We start from the raw sequence: 10,301 nt of genomic DNA, 5'->3' as shown, positions 1-10,301 counted from the left end.
GCGGTGGCTCCGCTGCGTGCTCTCTGCCACGACGTGCTGCCTCACCACAGGCACAGAGCTCCAGGACCAACAGATCACAGACTGAACCCTCGAACTATGAACCAGAGAAACCTTTCCTCTTTGTGAGCTGATTATTCAGGTGTTTTGTTACAGAAACAGAAGATAACACCCATGGGGAATCTGTACGCGGATGAAAGAGTGTATGCAAAGGCACTGTGGTTGGACAAATGTTGGTAGGAATGAGCATTTGGAAGAAGGCTAGTGTGGCTCAGGGACCAGAGGGAGGCATGAGGCGGGGTGGGGAGTCAAACTGTGCAAGCCTGCTGAGGTCTCAGGGAGCGTCAAGGGTCTCAGCAGGGTGACAGGAGGGGCTTTGCTCCTGAAGCCTTCCCTGTGGCTTTGTGTGCAAAGAGAACTGGAGAGGGCTGGGCTGTGACAGCAGCGGGGGTTTTGCTGAGCTAACTGCGGCTCAGTGGTCCTGGAGGTGGAGGGAAGCGACAGCCTGGGCAGTAGGGAGGATTTGTCTGAGGGTCAGGCGGGCCCTGCTTAGCGTGGCACGTGGTCCAAGCTCACGGCTGCAGTGGGAGGAGCTTCCCCCAGGTTCCGTCTCGGGGGTGTATGTGGGAGCAAACAGCGGCTGCGGCAAGTTCCTGCAGCTCTCAGGCAGGGCCCCTGTGTGCTGAGGTCTGGCCCGCACATCCCAGCTGGAGTGCAGACACACAGAAGGGCCCTCGAACGCGTCTACAACAAGCCACAAGCTCTGGGGTGCAGAAGGTGCGCGTGGGGTGTACAGGGAGGGCGGGCCACGGGGCCCCAGGGGCCTCACACTCTGCCCCCGAGGCTTCTCCTGAGGCTGGAGGGTGCTGGGCGGGGACTTGCCCAGATTTCTAATCTGAAGCCTGGGGCCTCAAGGCCTGATCTTGGCGCCCTGGTGAGTCTGCGTGCCCTTCGGAGCCTCCTGTCTGTGAGGGGCAGTGACAGCCCGGCCATGCCAGGCTGTGTGGAGGGCCCCGTGGGAGGGCTGCGGGACAGTGCGCTGCGGATGGTGAGCAGAGGGGGCCGCTGCCCTTCGGAGCTTGTCTCTTCCCCCAGGCCGGTTCTGGCCTTCAAGCAGGTACCCCACTAACGAAAGAAAGGAGGGCGCGGCATGCGGACAGATGTCCGCTCCCAGGTCTGGGTATCCGGGTCCCGTCTTCCCCCAGCACCTGTCAAGAAGCCAGAGGCGAAACCTGGGAAAGGGACGTTTCTACTTCTGCCAAGAGGCATGCCTGGACTGGATTGTAGAGGGCTGCGTCCTGCGAGGCCGGTGGACAGAGCCTGGCTCCAGCCATAATGCCAGAGAGCGGAGCAAAGGGCGGTGAGGGCAAGAGGCGTCAGGGAGGACTGGAGCGGGGCACTCAGGGCCAGTCCTCGGGGCGGCCTCCCCGGCGGCCAGTGTCCGGCAAAGGATCGAGAAGCCACTGCCCGAGGCCCTGAGCTCTGAACCCGAGAGCGGAGCGGCTGCTTCAGAGCGGGAGCTCCAAGAATGTCTGACAAAGCCTCACAGAGGGGTGTGGAAAAGGGCACGTGGCCCAGGGGCCCAGCGCCTCATGCGGAAGGCACAGATGGTGCTGGGGATGCTGGATTACCGTGCGCCCGGTGCCTGCTGGTGGGTGAATCCGTCCCGAGGCCCATGCAGCTGTCATGCGGCTGGGACAGAGGCCACTCCCACTCCCAGCACCCCGCAGAGACAGAGCACACAGGCTTGGCGAGGCGCTGGCTCAGCTCCGGCTACCACCCCTGGGCGTCGGAGCGCATGGAGCCCTGGGACTCTGCTGGCGTGGAGAGGGCTTCTCAGGTGAGGGGCTGGGGGCGTCCAAGGCAGGGGCCCCTGAAGTAGGTTTGCGCTGGGCTCCTCTGGGCAGATTCCCACCAGGCCTGGCATCTTCTGACCCCCACAGACAGCCTCAGCGCTGCCATGTTGTCCCCTTTCCAGAGGCAGGGATAGATATGCGCTCCATCCAGCACCAGAGAGAGGCGCAGGATTGCTCTCCGCCACTGCCCTTTGGGCGGGGTGAGGGTGGCCGGGGAAAGGCGACCCTGCTCCCGCTGGGCAGCAGAGCCTTGCAGTCACCTTCCGGCTTCCCAGCGCCCCCCGAGCCTCCCCAGTCCTAGCCCTGTCCCTGTCCCTGCCCCCAGCCCATGTCACCTACCCTCTGGGAGCCTAGCATGTGGCGCTTCCCCAGCTGGCCTTGACGTGTGTCCCCCACGCCTCAAGCCTCCAAGGTCCCTCGCCCAAGCGCTGCTCCGTCACCATCCGGGTGGGCTGAGATGCGGGGGGGCCTCTGGGGCAGGTGCACAGCCCCCAGGCCCTCAGCAAATTAATGCCTCAAGTGCGCCCCGCCCTACACTCTGACGCGCAGCAGGCCATGGCAGCCTCCTGTGAGATGCCCCTGAAGGGACGGGAAGACAACCCGATCACAGCGGTATTTGCAGGGCACGGCCAAGGCGGGCAGGGGCCGCTGCATCCCAGCTCAGCCCCCGCTCCTGCCAGACTCTCTTGGCTGAAGGGCACCCAGCCAAGCTTGGGCCTTTCCTGGAGTACGGCCTTGGCCCTGAGAGGCCCCGAGCACAGCCTCCCGGCTCCGCATGCAGGAAGATGCAGTGTTTGCGCAGCGGAAAAACAGGAAACTGCTCGACATCCAGCCGCTGCAAACAGGTTAAACGAATGACGGCGCGGAACGCAGTGGTGCAAGGCCTGCGCTCGGGTTTACAGGGAGTAATGACGCGGGAAATGTGCACTGCAGGTTCCGCGAGGAGGAAGAGAAGAAAACGGCCTGGGCTGCAGTCGCCGCTCCGCCAAGGTGCCAGCAGCGATAGCGCCCGGCTGGGGGCGCAGGTGCTTTCCACGTTCTCCTTCACACCCTGTTTTATCACGTTTTTTTTGCCATGAGCATGTACTACTTTTAAACCAGGAAAAAATTAAGTGCATAGATTTCTTCTGAGCCAAATTATCTAAAAGCAGTTTAAAGCCTCCCCAGGCTCCAGGTTCCTTATGGGTTTGACAGCTGAGCACAGTATTAAAGCTTGCACACACACACACACACACACACACACACACACACACACACAAGCACACGCACATGCACGCACGTACGCACACGTACACATCTTCATTTTCATGAAGTAACTCACATAATTGGCCACAGGACACTTCACAGCCCAACCACAGCTCCCAGGTCTCTATACAGATTATGTGCGTCCCCATCACCAACCCGCACCCCTAATAGGACCATTCCAGCGCTCATGGCCTGATCTCAGAGACCCAGCTCCGAGTCCTGGCCAGAGGAGGGGCCAGTCTGTCTCTAGGACCAGCCCTGTCTCTAGGACTGTCTTCTCTGCCCCTGCCCTGGCCAGGCCTTTCAGCCTGTTCCTTGGGCCTGCATTTCTCTGTCCTCTGGAGAGGGGGAACCAGCGCTCAAAACAGAGCAATTCGCACTGCCACCTCTGTTGCCTGGCTTTATGTGGCCTGTGTGTGTCTGCCACACCCGTGCCATTGCCGGAGTACCTGTGGGTAAGCACCCCTGCAAGAGTGTGTGTGCGCATGTGCATGGGTGTGTGCATGCATGGATATGCTCTGCTCTGGAGGAAAGACACCAGGAGGTCTGAAATTCTGAAGCTAGGAAGATTGCTTCAAATTGTGCAGTGGAGGCTGTGGTCAGGCCCTGCAAGAGGAGGGGGAGAGAAGCGGCTCATTTCCTTCCGAGCTGAGAGCTCAGCTGGGCCCCTAAGGTTTAAGGATGTCCAGTCCCTGCCCAGAGCAGGAGCAGTCCTGGGATCCCCTGGAGCCCAGTGATCACCTTCTGCTGGGGGCAGTTTTGCTGGACTCCAATCGGGTGGTAGAATGCTGGCTTCCTTGTCTAGAAAATGTATGGGAGAGTTGATTGCTAACAACTCAGCTCAATAGTCTCCAGAATTCCGCTGGGCGCAGAAGAACAATAACTTACTCTTACTGAGCTTTTGCCACGTGCCAGGGACTGAACTGTTCCAGCTGCTCATTTGACTCCATAATTCTAGTGGGAACAGAACAATAGGGCTGGGGCTTCCTCTTCCAGCTGCAGAGACTAACTCGAGTCGTGCCAAACCGCTGCCAGCAGCGGGGGAAATATGAAGGCCTGCGAGAATCACTGAGGAACAAGGACCTGGGGTCAAATGGCAAGACCCCAAGGCAGGAGAGAAGCAGAGACAGGAGCCTGACGTGGAGCTTCCCTTCGAGGCCTTTCCTGATTCCCCGGGGGCTGCTCTGCCGGCAGAGTCCGGCTGCAGAGAAAACTTACAGTTTAGGGTCTGATGACAGGGAAGCCCCAGTGAACACCTTGGGTTTTCAACTGGGACCTGTCTAGGGCTACACTCTAGAAATAGGAGCAAACCAGAAACAAACCGATTTCACAAGGACTGAAGCCAGTTTAAAATCAGCCACCTCTACCTGAGGGCGAGAATGGTTTGTGAGGCAACGGTTCTCAAATTTTAGTGAGGATCAATATCTCCTGAGGGGGTTGTTACATGTGGATTGCTGGATTCCACATCATCTGTGATTCTAGGATGGGGCCTGCGAATTTGCTTTAACAAAACAAAACAAAACAGGATCTTGCTTATATAGTTCAGGTTGGCCTGGAGCTCTCTTACACAGCTCAAAGGGACCTCGAACTCACAGCAGTCCTCCTGCCTCAGCTGCCTGAGTGCTGGGATCACAGGCCTGCACCACCTCACTTGGCTGAATTTGCATTTCGAACAACATCCCGAGTGACACTGATGTCTCCCATCTAGAAGCCATAGAACCCATAGATCTAGAAGCCATGGAACCGCCGACCTGATAGTCACTGAAAGAAGAGTGAAAGAATGTATAACCAAAGTTAATAGAGCTGAATATGAAACGGGAAAGCTACTTGATTAATCAAAAAGAGGCAAGAAAAGATAGAAAAAGAACAGGTGAGACGAATAGAAAACAATAGCGGAAGGGTTAGACTTATTCCCAACTACACTGGTAAGCACACTGAACAGAAATGGAGTAAAACTGGCGCAAACACACAGATCGTCTTCAGTGTTTTAGCACATGTGCAGGAGACCCTAGGAAGGCAAATAGGGTGGCAAGCAAGGAAGCCGTCGCTAAGGTCCCAGAGGCGCGGGGAGGACGCTGATGAAGGGGCCTGAGGGCTTTTTGGGGTGACAGAACTGTCCCGTAGCTTGTAGCAATGGTTGTATGACTGCACGTATTCCACAAAGCACACTCAATCGTACCCTTGAAATTAATGAATTTATCATGTGGGCATTATACCTCGAAGCATTTGAAATGCAATTTTTACATGAATTTACATAAAATATCCATATAAAATTTTTATATAAAAATAAATGGAAAATTTTGTGTGTGTGTGGTGCTGGGGATTGAACTCAGGACCTTGTGCATGCTAGGCAAGCACTTCACCACTGAGCTACATCCCTAGCCTGGAAATTTTTTTTTTTTGGTATTTTTTCCAGTACCGGGAATTGAACTCATGACCTTGCGCTTGCCAGGCAGACGCTTTGCCACTGAGCTAAATCCCCAGCCCCCCAGCCTGGAAATTTTAAAAGGACTAAAAATTTTTTAAAAAAAATCCAACTAGGGGGCTGGGGATTTAGCTCAGTGGCAAAGCGTCTGCCTGGCAAGCGCAAGGTCATGAGTTTGGTTCCCTGTACCAGAGAAAAACCAAAAAAAAAAAAAAAATCCAACTAAATATTACATAGTGACAGACAATGTACCTGAAATATAAAAATGCAAAAGGGTCAAGAGTCGAAGATGGGAGGACACTGACACCCCACACTCACTAAGTTCTTCCTACTGTGACCCAGCTATGTATGATCTCACTTAACCGGCATCATAGCTCTCAGGAGTCTCAGCTACTGGGCTGGGGATTTAGCTCAGTGGCACAGTGCCCGCCTGGCAAGTGCAAGATCATGAGTTCGATTTCCGGTACCAGAAAAGAAAAACAAAACCAGAAATCTTGGCCACCAACATCTCTGATTTGCAGATAGAGACACCGACGCATAATAGAGCTGTAAGCGCGCAGAGAGCCCAGCTGGAGAGTGGACAGCGGGACACGAACCCCAGGAGTCTAACTTCAGAGTCACCGCACCTGTCCCGGTGCTGAGAGTCGCTGTGCTTACAGAGCGCCTGCTTTGTTCTGACTCCCTGTCAGCTGCTTCAGTTCCATCACCTCACCTCATCATCTCCATGCCCGGGAAAACGGGCTCCGAGAAGCACATAGGTTTCCTGGATGGCATCGCTGGAGAGGGGCAGAGCTGCCCTGACCCAGGTCCAGCTGACCAGGGTGCGTGGTGGACACACGTAACTGCTCCACAGTGGTGCCACACTGGCAGAACCAGTGGTCCCCGCAAGTGGAGCCAGTGGGCCGCAGGAGCGGCGTCAAGTTCCCGGGATTCGCCGCAGGCCTGAGCCTGGAGGTCTGCTTTGTGCACCACTGCACAAAGTCGGGTCCCTGGTGCTTGGAGCAGAGGCCAAGAGGAACGTGAGCTGGGGCCGAGTCTCGTCACCTCCCAGGACGGGGCCTTTATCAGAGCCCTGGAAACTGGTGACAGCTACCACTGACCGTGTCTCCCCTCGTGAGGGGCTCCATATACTTTATCTTAAAACTTTATGATACTAATGAAGCTTATTATTATTTTTTGTGGTACTCAGAGTTGAATCCAGTCCTCTCCCTGAGCTACATCCCCGGGCCTTTATTTTATTTTTTATTTTGAGACCAGGTCTCTTTAAGTTGCTCAGGCTGGGCTCAAACTTGCGACCCTTCTGCCTCAGCCTCCCAGAGTGCCGGGATGACAGGCGTGTGCCAAGGCACCTCGCCAACACTATTATTACTTCCCAGTTTTCAGACGAGAAAACAAGTGCAGATGAATGAAGGCACTTGCCCACAGTTATGCAGGGACAGAAGCTGTACCTGAACTCGGGTTTGCTTCAGCCCGAAGCTGGGCCTCTCACCCACCCTGTCGTGTGCACCTGTGTGCAGAGGGTGCTGAACCGTGGTGGGGCTGAGGGGCAAGGAGCTGGTTCTGAACGGGTTAAAACCAGGGTTCTCAGTGCAGGGAATGAGAGCGGGAGCTTTAAGAAAAGATTAAGAGATTTGAGGATGGTTGAGCTGGCCAAGGGTGACTGCCTAGATAACCTTTGAAGGCCAGGAATCGAATAAACACAGAGCGTTGTGAGGGTGCTGAGCTATCACCCACTATCGCTCAGTGCACCCAGACAGATTGCTTTTGCTCTGAAAGATAAAAGCTTGAACTTCCTCGTAGGGCAGAAGATTAAACAGAAATGATTAAAATCCGGGGAAAAGGGGAAATCTTTACAAATAGCGCTAGACCGGCCTGGAGGCAGGTGACACACCACCCGCTGTGCGCTGTGACGGTGGGAGCAGTGTGGGAGGCTGAGGGCCGGATTTGAGGACGCCCGGCCCGTAAGCCCGGGGGCCACCGAGCCGCCTCGGACTCACTAGCTGCGGCCGGCTGCATGTGCCAGCAAAGGGGGAGACGCCAGAGGTGGTATGGGGCGAGGCGGGCAGAGTCGGGGAACAGGAAGCATGGTTTTCCTTGTGTCAGTTCGCCTCCTCCGCAAACCTAACACAGCTGATCGCCCTTTCTCTCCCCTCGGCCTCCAGCCGCTCCTACCGCCTCTTCTTTGCTGCCAGCGCTTAATACGTTTTCGTCTCTCACTTAACTGAAATTGTCATGGCGATCGCCAGTCCTGGCTGCAGGGACTTGGATACTGCTCTCCAGGAGAAGGGAGGCCCTCGGCCCTCCGTTCTAATCTGGGGAGGCTGTGACCTCTTACACCATGGAGCACAGCCAAAGCGATGCTGTGGGATTCCTGAGGCCACGTTAGGAGAGGCCAAGCGCCCCTCACCCTGACCACGGGTGCACCCTCTCGGGCCCGCCGCTGCCCTGCAGGTGCTGGGCTACTCTGAGGCCGCCGTGCCGGCGAGGCTGTGCGTGAGCAGAGGCGCCGATCAGCGGAGCCCACGGAGCCCAGCCTCCCACCCTCTTTCAGATGGCAGACGTGTGAGTAAAGCCGTCCTGGGCTCTCCACATCGGCCCGTGTGTCACCGGGTGAGCTGTCAGTAATGCAGAGGCCGCACTGGCCGCACGTGGCCCCCGGGCACGCTGGCCCTCGAGGTCACGGGTGCGATGCAGTCTGTGGTGAAGCCGGGAGGCCCTGGGGTAGCGTAGGCAGCAGCAGACCGTTGGAAGACCCTCGCCGGTGCCCTGGCCCCCGGCTCCCGTCCCCCTCCTTCCTTTCGCAGTCACGTTTCTCAGAAGCGCCTCTCACGTCCGCTTGTGGTTGGCACACGGCCGAAAGGCCCCCTCCGCGGGGAGCGGCCTCTCCACCCTCGGTCTGGTCGTCAGCGCCCTGGTGACCGGCTCGGGGCTCCTTCTCAAGCGCTTATCACAGCCCCCATTTATACAGGTGTGACGCGCTGGCTGGTGCCTTTCTGCCCCAGACCGTGAGCTCCAGGGGGAGGAGGACGTGTGTCTGGCCCCCCTGCACCCCCTCCGGTACGGGCAAGGCAGGCGGCCAATAGCGTCTGGCCTCACAAACAGGTGAGGGACAGGAGAGCGAGCCGAGGGCCTGCAGGCGTTCGAGGACCCGTTCAGGCCTGCTGGACCCTGCACGGGAACGTCTCCCGGCACTTGCTTCAGCCTGGCTCTCGGGATGCGCAGGGGACCAGAAGCAGCCCCTGCACTGAGGCGGGGCGGGCAGGGAAGCCTGCGAAACGCAGTTTCCACAGAGCGGAGGGCGCTGCGCTGGCAGCTGCCGAGCGCGAGGGACCCTGTCCTGGGGTGGTGGGTGTGGGAACTCGGAGCGGCTTCTCCAGACGGACAACGTGCGCCTGGGGGGGAAGAGTCCTTCATCAGGTGAGACATAAGGGGCGCTTCCAGCCACCTGGCCAGGGCGGAGCTGCGGCTTGGTGTTGGGGGGCCTGGGGTGCTGGGGAGAAGCCAGGGTGGGCTGGTCCTGAGGAGGAGGCGAGTGCGGTGGGAAGGCCTGTGCCGGGCAGAGGGGCTTTGCTCCGCGGGTAGTGGGGAGCCCGTGAGGACGGCAGGGGGGAGTAACGTGGTCCTGCCTGTGTTTCGCGCAGGGCGCTCTGGTCAGCAGCAGCGGATACAAAGGACTGCATGACAGGGGCATGGGCAGAGAGGGGAGTTAGGAGACTGCTGTAGTTTCTTCATAATAGCTAAGATATGGAACCAGCCTGGCTGCCCATCAGCAGTGGATGGATAAAGAAAATATTGCATCCCAGCACTTGGAAGGCTGAGGCAGGAGGATCATTGCAAGTTCAAGGCAGCCTGGGCTACAAGGTGAGTTTAAGGCCAGCCTGAACTGCATAAAAAAAAGAAAGAAAAGAAAATGTATCATACCCAATGGAATATTATTCAGCCATTGAAAGAACAAAATACTATCACTTGCAGTAAAATGGATGGGAACTCCAGGGCATTAAGTGAAACAAGCCAGGCACAGAGAGACAGATATCACACGTCCTCTTATATATGTGGGAGCTGAAAAAGAAGTTGACCTGAACGTGGAGTGGTGATGACTAGAGGCTGATAGATATGGGGGGTTAAGGGGAGCTGGGGTAATGTGCACCTGAACACGGGAAGAAGGAATAGGTTCTGCTGTTCCAGTGCAGCAGGGCTGCTGTCGTTCACAGTAACCTGTTATAAGGTGTTAGTTCTACAATGGATGTGGTCATCATGTCTATCTAAAATGCACCGATAAAATTCAATTTAAAAAACCAATAACCTGTTTTGTTTTGTTTTGTTTTCCGGTACCAGGAATCGAACTCATGACCTTGTGCTTGCCAGGCAGGCACTGTGCCGCTGAGCTAAATCCCCACCCCCTAACCTGTTACATATCTTACAAGAGAGGAGCTCAGAGTCCTCACATGAAGTAATAAAGAGAGGGAAATGCTGGCTACCCCGATTTGATTAGTGCACACTGTACGCATGTACTGGAATACCACAGCACATCCCACTGAGATGAGCAATCGATGAGAGAGGGAGAGAGAGAGCACGAGAGCGCGAGCGCTAGAGACGCTGCTGTGGAAGAGGAAGCCGGACGGTGAGCACTGCGCTGCTCTGTGGCACTGAGCGGAGGGGAAGTCCCGGCTGAGGAGCACACTGGCGGCAGGGATCATGGCCGTGGTTAACCAGAAGCGAGAGAGGAGTGAAGAATGGGTCCCAAATTTACGGCTTTGTCAACCAAAAGGAGGGTGATG

Source organism: Chinchilla lanigera, unplaced genomic scaffold (genome assembly GCF_000276665.1).
Source record: "Chinchilla lanigera isolate Chin_1 unplaced genomic scaffold, ChiLan1.0 scaffold00122, whole genome shotgun sequence".
Taxonomy (NCBI): Eukaryota; Metazoa; Chordata; class Mammalia; order Rodentia; family Chinchillidae; genus Chinchilla; species Chinchilla lanigera.
Note: the sequence above shows the minus strand (reverse complement) of the source record.